Source organism: Triticum aestivum, chromosome 2D (genome assembly GCF_018294505.1).
Source record: "Triticum aestivum cultivar Chinese Spring chromosome 2D, IWGSC CS RefSeq v2.1, whole genome shotgun sequence".
NCBI lineage: Eukaryota > Viridiplantae > Streptophyta > Magnoliopsida > Poales > Poaceae > Triticum > Triticum aestivum.
In genome coordinates, this window is record NC_057799.1 from 419,286,411 (window position 1) to 419,297,880 (window position 11,470).

Here is an 11,470-nt window from a genome sequence, read left to right on the forward strand (position 1 = left end):
CAAGCATTGGGCCGCCTTCCCTGGCCGGCTACCTCTGAAGCCGACTCCCGGAAGGCGACCCAGCCTCAGCAACCCCTCCCCGGGACGACTGCGGGGTAGCCGACTCCAAGAAGCCGGCCAAGAAGAACGCCGACTCCAAGAAGCCGGCCGAGACCACAGCCACCAAAGCTACACCCACATAACGGTGACAAGACGGGGTGTGGCCACAGTGCGGCCCACTACCCCCGAGGCCCGAGGCAGGCATGGCCACAGGAGGCCGTACGGGATGACCGTCTCCTGTTCGGCTCGGCACTGTAGCCATGCCAGCCTCAACGTCATCCACGACCGACTCCTGTACGGCCCGCAGGCGCGGGGCCCCTTCCGCCAGAGAGAGATGCGGAGGCGGCCCGGCGTCCCCCAGTCGGCCGAGGGTGTAGCCGGCCACCAGAAGCCGGCTACCCCCTTCCTCGAAGCAGGAGCCCCATTAAGGAGACAAGATGAGGTAAGGCTACAGTGAGAGCCCCCGAGGCGGCCCACTGTAGCCACGCTTACCTCAACAAGGCCCTCGTCATCAGAGGCGAGGCTACAGTAAGCAGCCGCCGACAAGACCCTAGGCGGTGGGGCCGGCCTGTCGACCAAGAAGCCGGCAGCCGGCGGGACCCAGCAGCCGGCGGAGAAGCCGGCGAGCGTAGACACTGACGGCTGGGACCAGTGCCCAGCTGGATTACCATTGTACTCCCGGGGGGTAGGCCTATATAAACCCCCCGGAGCACCCATGCAAAGGGTGAGCTTCTGAACACAGCACACACACACCATAGAGATAGAGAGAAGCAAGAGCTAGCCTTGTTCTTCTTCTCCCCTGAACCCAACAGCTCTAGGAGCGATTGTAGCTACCTTTCCTTGATCTAGTGATCATGCGGAGACCCCGCAGAGCAGGACTAGGGGTGTTATCTCCTCGGAGAGCCCCGAACCTGGGTAAGATCCGCCGGCGTGCATGTCTTCGCCTCATCCCGTTTCCAGGCACCGGCGATGTCTTATTGGCACCCACAATGATAAGCCATCCGTTGGCATATGTCGCACCAACCACCCGACATTTGGCGCCCACCGTGGGGCCAGGTGCACCGTCGTCCGGAGACCTGTTCTGGACGGGAACCCTCTTCCTCCCCCGCGAGCGCAGCCAGCCTGCTGCGCCCGATGGCGTTTGCCTCGACGCGTTGCAAGGCGTCGACGACGCCTGCGCAGCGAGCTGCCTCGCCGATCTGCTCGGCGAGACTCGCATCTCCGACGAGCCTGCGTCCGACGCAGGCACCGACTACCCCGAGAACCGCCTCGTCAGCCTCCTCGACCAGCTTCACGTCTCAAGCGAGCCCGCTGCAGACATGGAGTCGGTCGGCTCCACCGACCCGATGCTCATCGACTCCGACACAGCATCGCTTGACGCCTGCCCCTCCGACGTGGTGGTCTTCGACGACCCCCTCCCTCAAGCTGACAGCGGCAGCAGCGCTGTCACCGAAGTGCTGGTCATCAGCCACGTCACCAACTCGGGCGAGAATGCCCACGACGCCCTGCAAGCGGCAATGCACGGCCTCTCCGTCCCCATCCCGGCCGACGCCGACGCCGAGACCCTGGAGGCACGCCGCCTCGCCCTCATCGCGGAGGGTCAGAAGATAGCCTCCATGAGATGCCTCATCGAGGCCCACCAGCGCGAAGTCGACCGAGCCGCCTTCGGTACGCCGATGCCTAGCGGCCCGAGCCGAGCAGGCTTCGTCCAGAAGCGCGCCGTGGCCGTCGCCAGCATGCTGGGGGCAGATCGCCCCGTCTACGCCACCCCGCTCGAGAATCTGCGAGCCGCTCAGGCGGCCGCAGAAGAGCTCAATGGGCTGGGAGCCGATGAGCTCCCCTACATGACGAGACGAATCCAGCAGCTGCTCGACGCGTCTGCAGAACGGCACGAAGCCGGCGCCCGTGCTGATAGTCATCCCCCGCGCCGGGAGCACGCCGCGACGTCCCGCTCGCCGACTGCGAGCGGCGCGCACCAGAAGAGAGACAAGGAGCCGGCTGCCAGCCGCAGCCGGACTCGCATTACCATCGAGCGCGACGCGGAAGGCCGCCCTCGAGCGGTTGAACACCAAGGAAATCTGCCTCCTCCCCCGCCTCGAAGAGAAAGACGCCTCACTCCGCCGCCTATCACACACCCGACTCTTGGCGACCGACTCGGCTGCCGAGAAGGAGTCGGCGAGAACGACGCCCGCCACAGGATCGACCGCCTTGCTCGATCCTTGGCGTTAGAAGAAGAAGACGATGTCGGCCCGCCATGCTTTGGCCCCCGCATCCGCGACGAGCCCTTCCCCAAAGGGTTCTCGCTCCCCAGAGACACGCCCAAGTACAACGGCTCGGTGAAGCCGGAAGATTGGCTCATCGACTACTCCACGGCCGTCAGCATAGCCAACGGCAATCGGCGCGTCGCCGTGAAGTACGTCCCCCTCATGCTGCAAGGCACGGCGCGCACATGGCTCAACAGCCTCAAGCCCTACAGCATCAACAGTTGGCTGGACTTCACCGAAGTCTTCGTCCGCAACTTCACCAGCACCTACAAGCGGCCTCCCAAGCCTCGCCAGCTCTCCCTCTGCGTCCAAGGGCCCAACGAGTCGACCCGCGACTACCTCACGCGGTGGGCCGAGCTCCGCAACTCCTGCGAGGGGGTGCACGAGGTCCAGGCCATCGAGTACTTCACCGCCGGGTGCCGAGAGGGCACCCTCCTCAAGCACCGACTCCTCTGCGACGAGCCGGCTACCCTCGACGAACTACTGATCACCGCAGACAAATACGCCACGGCCGACTCCTCAATGAAGACCGAGCTGCGAGTAGACGCCTCCGGGAAGGTGATTGCTCCGGCTCCGAAGACGCCGGCTGGCGACCCTAATCGGCGCCCCTACCAGAACGACCACAAGCGCAAGGCCCCCATGCCGACTTCCTCCAGTCGGCAGGTGGCCACCGTTGAAGACGAGCAGCCCGAAGAACGGCCCGCTCCCAAGAAGAAGGGTGGAAGGCCGGCTTGGCAGCCGTCTTTCTCCTACGAACAAGCTCTCGACGCCCCCTGCAAGTTCCACAGCGGCGCGAAGCCGTCCAACCACACAACCCGGAAATGCCATTGGCTCACCCGCATCACCAAGGGCGAAGGGATGCTGCCGCCTCCACCTCCCGGCCCGCCGCCTCCAGCCCCTCAGCAGCCGGCGGCTCGGCCGGCAGTCGGCGCCATCCAAGACGAATTTCCCGAAGAGCACGCCGCCTACGTTGTCTTCACCAGTCAAGCCGACGACAAGCGCAGCCGACGCCGACAGCATCAAGAAGTGAATGCAGTCGCCACTAGCGCCCCCGAGTTCATGCACTGGTCTGAGAAGCCAATCAGCTGGAGCCAGGCCGACCACCCAGAGGTGATGCCCTCTCCTGGCTCCTATGCGATGGTCCTGGATGTCACCCTCGCGACGGAGAGGCGAGCTGCCCGATTTTCCCGCGTCCTGATAGACGGCGGAAGCAGTATCAACATACTGTACCGCGATACCATGGAGAAGCTGAACATCAAAGCGAAGCAGCTCATGCCGAGCCGCACCGTCTTCCATGGTATCGTCCCCGGCCTGTCTTGCTCCCCAATCGGCAAGATCAAAATGGATGTTCTCTTCGGAGACAAAGATCATTTTCGCCGAGAAGCGATCTGGTTCGAGGTGGTGGATTTGGAGAGCCCCTATCATGCACTGCTTGGCCGACCTGCCCTGGCCAAGTTCATGGCTGTGCCCCACTACGCCTACCTGAAGATGAAGATGCCGAGCTCGAAGGGGATCATCACGGTAGCCGGCGACTACAAGAAGTCCATCGAGTGCGCCATGGCCAGTAGCCGGCTGGCCGAGTCCCTCGTGGTGGCAGAAGAGAAGAAGATGTTGGAACGGGTTGTGGCCATGGCCGGCAAGCAGCCGGCCTTGTCCCCCAACCCCAAGGATTGTGATGCGCAGGGCTCCTTCCAGCCTGCCAAAGAGACGAAGAAGATACCTCTGGACCCGGAGAACCCGGAGAGGTTCGCTGTCATTGGGGCGAACTTGGACAGTAAATAGGAAGGCGAGCTCGTCGACTTCCTCCGTGAGAATCGAGACATCTTTGCATGGTCCCCAAAGGACATGCCGGGTGTCCCGAAGGATTTCGCCGAGCACAAATTACATGTCCGAGCTGATGCGAAGCCGGTCAAGCAGCCCCTCCGCCGACTGTCAGAAGAGAAGCGAAGAATTGTGGGAGAAGAGATAGCCCGGCTCCTTGCCGCTGGCTTTATCATGGAAGTGTTCTTTCCAGAGTGGCTTGCCAACCCAGTTCTGGTTCTGAAGAAGAATAACAAGTGGCGTATGTGTATAGACTACACCAGTCTGAACAAGGCCTGCCCAAAGGATCCGTTTGCTCTGCCACGGATTGACCAAGTGATAGACTCCACAGCCGGATGCGAGCTGTTAAGTTTTTTGGATGCGTACTCAGGGTACCATCAGATCAAGTTGGACCCAGCTGACCGCCTGAAGACTGCCTTCATCACACCCTTTGGAGCTTTCTGCTACCTGACTATGACATTCGGCTTGAGAATGCCGGTGCCACTTTTCAGCGTTGCATGCAGAAATGCCTCTTGAAACAACTCGGCAGAAATGCCCACGTCTACGTAGACGACATTGTGGTGAAGACAGAGAAGCGCGGTACCTTGCTGGAAGACCTGAAAGAAACATTCGCCAACTTGCGCCGATTCCAGATCAAGCTCAACCCCGAGAAGTGCGTGTTCGGAGTGCCAGCCGGCCAGCTGCTAGGCTTCCTGGTCTCCGAACGCGGCATTGATGCAACCCCGTCAAGATCAAGGCCATCGAGAGGATGGAGATTCCCACCAAGCTGCGAGATGTGCAGAAGTTCACTCGGCTGCTTAGCCTCCCTGAATCGTTTTATCAGCCGACTAGGAGAAAAGGCTCTCCCCTTGTACCGACTCATGAAGAAGTCCACTCACTTCGAGTGGAATGATCAAGCCGACCAAGCCTTCCATGAGTTGAAGAAAATGCTGACCACTCCGCCTGTCCTGGCTGCGCCGACTGAGAAGGAGCCCATGCTCCTCTACATCGCCGCGACTAGCCGAGTCGTCAGCACTGTTGTTGTGGTCCAGCGCCCGGAGGAAGGCCGAGCCCAGCTAGTCCAGAGGCCGGTGTACTATCTCAGCGAAGTGCTATCCAGCTCAAAGCAAAACTACCCGCACTACCAGAAGATGTGCTATGGGGTGTACTTCGCTGCCAAGAAACTGAAGCCCTACTTCCAAGAGCACCCCATCACGGTCGTGTGCACTGCCCCGCTCGCCGAGATCATAGGCAGCCGGGATGCATCCGGCCGGGTAGCCAAATGGGCCATTGCATTGGCGCCCTACACGATCTTCTACCAACCCCGCACCGCCATCAAGTCGCAAGCATTGGCCGACTTCCTCGTCGACTGGGCCGAGACCCAGTACCTACCGCCGGCTCCCGACTCTACCCATTGGCGGATGCACTTTGACGGGTCCAAGATGCGCACCGGCTTGGGAGCCGGCATCGTCCTCACCTCTCCCAAAGGCGACAAGCTCAAGTACACGATGCAGATCCACTTCGCCGCCTCCAACAATGTGGCCGAGTACGAGGCGCTCGTACACGGGCTCTGGCTAGCCAAAGAGCTTGGCATACGCCGGATCCTGTGCTACGGCGACTCAGACTTGGTGGTCCAGCAATCGTCTGGCGACTGGGACGCCAAGGACGCGAACATGGCGAGTTATCGATTCCTCGTCCAGCAGATCAGCGGATACTTCGAGGGGTGCGAGTTCCTCCACGTGCCAAGGGCCGACAACGACCAAGCAGATGCCCTAGCACGGATCGGCTCCACCCGACAAGCCATACCGACTGGCGTCTCCCTCCAGCGCCTCCTCAAGCCGTCCATCAAGCCGTCTCCAGAGTCGGATTCCATCTTCGTACCACATGCGCCAGATACAGCCGGATCCGACTGGAGAAACCCCGCAGGCGGCACGGGGACTTCAAAACCCGGCCCGGGGACTACAACGACACAAGAAGCGGTGGCCGACTCACCCAACCCACCCACCCGAGTCATGGTGGCTACATTAACAGAAGAAGAAGTCACAGCTCCCTCATGGGCCCAGCCCATCCTCAAGTTCCTAGTCAGCAGAGAGCTGCCGGCTGATGAGATCTCAGCAAGACTAGTGCAACGACGAGCCGCAGCATATACAATAATCAACAGAGAGCTTGTGAAGCGCAGCGTCACTGGAGTCTTTCAGCGTTGTGTCGAGCCAGAAAAAGGAGTGGCAATCCTCAAAGACATCCACCAAGGCGAATGCGGCCACCACGCAGCCTCAAGATCACTTGTGGCCAAGGCTTTCCGCCATGGTTTCTTCTGGCCGACTGCCTTGGAGAATGCTAAAGAAATAGTCAAGAGCTGCAGAGGATGCCAAGTTTTTAGTTCCAAGCAACACATGCCGGCTTCTGCACTCAAGACCATTCCCCTCACCTGGCCTTTTGCCGTCTGGGGACTGGACATGGTGGGCCCTTTCAAGACAGCCCGCGGCGGCTTGACACATCTACTTGTCGCTGTGGACAAGTTCACAAAGTGGATCGAAGCAAACCGATCAAGAAGCTGAACGGGCCGACTGCCGTGACATTCATCACCGACATCACTACTCGGTACGGCGTGCCGCACAGCATCATCACCGACAACGGCACGAACTTCGCCAAAGGAGCACTGGCACGTTTCTGCGCGACGCAGGGCATCCGACTGGACTTAGCGTCCGTTGCCCACCCGCAGTCAAACGGCCAGGTCGAGCGAGCAAATGGACTCATCCTCTCCGGCATCAAGCCCCGACTGGTTGTACCACTGGAGCGATCGGCCGGCTGCTGGCTCGAAGAGCTGCCGGCTGTCCTCTGGAGCCTGCGCACTACACCCAACAAGTCAACCGGCTTCACTCCATTTTTCCTCGTGTACGGTGCCGAGGCTGTCATCCCAACAGACATCGAGTTCGACTCGCCTCGGATCACCATGTACACGGAGGAGGAGGCCAAAGAAGCAAGAGAAGACGGCGTGGACCTACTGGAAGAAGGCCGGCTGCTAGCACTCAGCCGGTCCGCCATCTACCAGCAAGGGCTGCGCCGCTACTACAACCGCAAGGTCAAGCCAAGATCCTTCCAAGAGGGCGACCTTGTGCTCCGGCTGATCCAGCGAACAGCCGGCCAGCACAAGCTCTCGGCCCCTTGGGAAGGCCCCTTCGTCGTCAGCAAGGCACTCGGCAACGACTCCTACTACTTGATCGACGCGCAAAAACCAAGAGCACGCAAGAGAGACGACTCCGGCAAGGAGTCGGAGCGACCATGGAACGCAAACCTCCTGAGACGATTTTACAGTTGAAAGCAGTATGTATCATGCTACCCCTTTTTGTATTAAGTACAAACCAACAGGCCCCCCGAGCAGTACTCGGGGACTGCCCTTGTTTATCTATGAATGACAAGTGTCATATCCATGAATGTATTATTACATTTTGAATTCTTGTCCGGCACGGGGTTCGACTAGTCGGCCCGAGGACTGGCCGCCTTGAGCTATACTGAAAGTTCTACCTGAAGTCAGAAAAGTAGTGTGCCGGCTCCCGAGTCCCCTCTTGTTGCAAGTCGCAGCTCGAAGAACCGACTGTCCGACTAGCAAGAGGCAAGGCAGAAAGGACGCCCACACGAAAAATGGCTAAGGAACAACGAACCTATATAGCAAAAGAGACGGCCTCCAAACATGTCTGCCGGCTGCCAGAACAGCCGGCTGGTCGGCTTCCTAAACACTTAGCTTTAGTTTAGCAAAGCTAAAGTACTCCTCCCCCCCCCCCAATTGGCCAAGCACTCCTCCAGCTACAGATTGCAGAGCAACTGTTGGACTGGGGAGGCGGCAACCAAGGGAGGGCGGCAAAGGAAACAGCACAAGGACAAAAAGCAAAAGTACAAGGAAAGGCCGAATGCATAAGTTATATATACACATAAGCCCCCAACAGGCTGGCAATAGACATAAGTTCGAATACACCCAGTGGGTGGAATTGTGCAGACTTAACCAAACATTGTTCCAAAAGTAACTAGACAGAGAAACAAAAGACGGCAGACTAAGGCGCGCCGCGGAGGCCGAGCTGGTCGGTGAAGGCGGCTTCGCCGGCTGAAGGAGTGGCCGACTAGCGGGTCCCGGCTTGACCACCACCTACGGCAGGAGACGCACTCGCGCGCGACGTAGTGCTGGAGGCGCGGTCAGGCTGAGGCTGGCCGGCTGCTCCACCAGCCGGCTCGGCGTCTTCACCCTCCTCCTCCTCTTCTTCACCCTCGTCGCTGGAGTCGATCTCCTCCGCCGAGTCTTCGCCGTCCGCCGGGTTCAGACCGAACCACTCCTCCGGCTGGGCGACACCATTGTCGTCCACCTCGGGGGCGAAGACGCTGGTGTCGGTATAGTCGGCGATCGCCGAAGCCCGCCGGATGATGGCCGGCCGCGCCGGCTCCAGCTCTGTGTCGGCTTGCTGCCGCCAGGTAGCCAGCTGATCCAGGCTGAGGCCGGGATACCAGGCCTTGACGAACTCCAGTGCCCGCCTGGCGCCGGAGCGAGCCGCCGAGGCCTTCCAAGCCTCGAAGCGGCCGACTGCCACCTCCAGCCAGTCGGCAGTCCGACTGGGGTGCGAGGAACCACTTGGCCGGGCCAGAGGGCGGCCAAGACTTGCGCCCCGGCACGCTGAAGCCGACGGAGCAGTCGGTGAGCCGGCTGGATGCGGGCCTGGATCGCCAGGAGCTGCTCCTCCAGCGAGCGGCCGGCGGTTGGCGAGATCTCAAAGCCAGCCTGCCTTCGCGCTTGGCGACGGGCCTCGATGGTCTGGTTGGCGACAGTAGAATAGCCAGGGAAATATTCTGCGCAAGAAAGAAGAAGAAAAGGAGAAAAGAGCACCAAATCAGAAAAAGAGCCAAAGTGGCAGATGGCAAGAAAGGACGAAGAGGTAGGCGGCTTACCGTCAACCAGATCTTCGATCTGGCCATAGCCAGAGACCAGAGTCTGCCTGGCCTCAGCCCAGCCAGCCGCCTCCGTCTCGTACTCGGCCTGGAGGGCGGCTTCGCGGTCCTGCACCACCTTCAGGGCCGCCTTGTGGCCTTCCTCCTGGTCGGCCAGCTTCTTGACCAGGCGGTCGCGCTCCTGCACCAAGGCGGCGAGCTCGGCATCCTTGGCACGAAGGGCAGTCTGAGACTCTCCCAGCTGTGCCCTCAGACTGGCGTTGGCCGCTGCAGAGACGGCAGAAAAAGAAAGAACAAGTAAGAGGAAGTCGTCAAGGAAGATCCGACCCGACTGCTCAGCAGTCGGCCCGAATCTCGGGGACTACACCCAGTGGGTGCGCTGACGCGCCCCCACATGAGATAAAGAACAAAGCACGTACCTCGGCTCTCAGTAAGGTCGGCGGTCTTCTGAGTCAGCTCCCGAGCCTGGGAATTGAAGGCGGCCGCTCGAAGGTTGTGGTAGTCCTGCAAGATGGACAGAAGATCGAAGTAAGAACAAGAACAGCAAAGGCAAATCCACCAAGAAGTTCCAAGCCGCCTGCTCAGCAGCCGACTCGGAACTCGGGGACTACACCCAGTGGGTGCGCTGACGCGCCCCCACGGAAGAAATCAAGATCAAGAAGAAGCAAGATGGGAATACTAACCCGGATGGCCGCCCGCGTCGCGAGGAACTCGTCAGTGAACTGCCTCAGCGCCGCAGCTTGGCCCTGGAGCCGGGTACGGACGTCCTGTGCAGCCACGTTCACCACGGCCGTCCCTCCGCCTGGCGTCCACCCCGAGGTAGCGCTGGCCGACTCCGCATCCCGGGCCGACGAGCTGGAGCCCACGGCCGGCTGCGTCTCCGACGCGGCCTTCTGTGGCTCCGACGCGGCCTTCCCCGCGCGCCGGCTCGATGGAACCCGGACCGCCATCTCAGCCCTCGCGGCCGGCTCGCCCCCCGCCGACTGCGCAGGCGGCTGATCAGGCCGGCCGCCTTGAGCCGCCCCAGTTGGCGGGGTCGGCACCGGCACCCTCTCCAGGATGATGATGTCGTCGTCTCTCCCCAGCCCTGGCTGGTCGCCGCTGGCTCCCTCTGGCGAGGGCTCCATGTCCCCAGGCGCCATGACGCGCAGCGGGGTGACCATCAAAACCTCCCCCGCCGCCGCCGCGGCCGCAGCCTCCGCTTGGGCCCTGGCTGCGGCATCGGCAAGCGCCTTCGCCACCTCCTCCTCCCGTGCCGCCTGGGCGGCGGCCGCCTTCCGTACCTCCGCCTCCCGCGCCTCCTGCTCCTCCTGCGCCTCCCGCGCGTTCCGTTTCCGTCGCCGCCTGAAGCTCGGAGCGGGGGTCCACACAGCGGGTGGTGCTCCCAGACCCCCTCGGTGACTCGACGACGGAGGCAGCAGCCGCCCGCTCAAGCGACAATGGAGCTCTGATCGTTGGAGAAAAAGACAAGGGTTCAGGAACCACCAGAGAAAAGAAAGAAAAAAGAGTATACAAGATAATTCGAACTTACGCCGACACGGTCTGCGGCTGCTTCACCGTCTTGCGGAAACGAGCCGCCTTTGGGGCCGCCTCCTCCCGCCTGGTTGTCGCCGCCCCGCCCCTGGGTTTCTTCGTCCGACTGCCGAACAAACCCTGGGCGGCGCGATGCTTTTGCCCTCCGCCCCGAGCAGGCGGTGCAGCGGAGGAACCCGCGCCGCGTCCAGATGCCGGCTGGCGGAGCGGGGCGACCTCGGCCTCATCGTCGTCCGGTCAGTCGTCGAAGGTGACTCCGAGCCCGGAGCCGCCTTCTTCGCCGCCGGCTTGGCCACCACCCGGCTCGACGTTGTCGTCCATACCGGCCGCCCCCAAGTCGGGGTCCTCCAGATCGTGTTCGGTCCGGTTGGGGACGAATCGACGCTCCGCGTCTGACCCGCCGGCCGGCCGAAGAAGAGGGCTCTGTCGAAAAACAAACTGACTAAGTTAGAGTCGGCCAAGAGGGACTCGGCAACAAAGCAAAGAGAAAGAAAAACAGACAAGGAGAACATACCGTAGGCGGCGGATTGGCTCGGCTATATGGCTCCTTGCCGAACTGCCACTCTTCGGTGAGTTTGCAGTTCGCAAGGTAGTTCACCATATAGGCGACCTCCTCGCGCGGCATCTCCTTGGTGCACATTCGGCTCGGATCGAGCTGGCCGCTCATCTGACAGATCAGATGAGGCCGGCTCTGGAGCGGAAGAACCCGGCACGTGACGAATGTGGCCAGCAGGTCGGGCCCCGTCAAGCCCTCCGACTGGGTCAACTCTCGCACTCGGGCGACGGCGGCGGACCCGGCCGGCGTCAGAGTCACGGCCCGGAAGGACCACTGGGGCCGCCTGCCCGCCGGTGGGCCGGCTACGTAAGCCGGCAGGTTGATGTAGTCGCCCCGCGGGGCGACG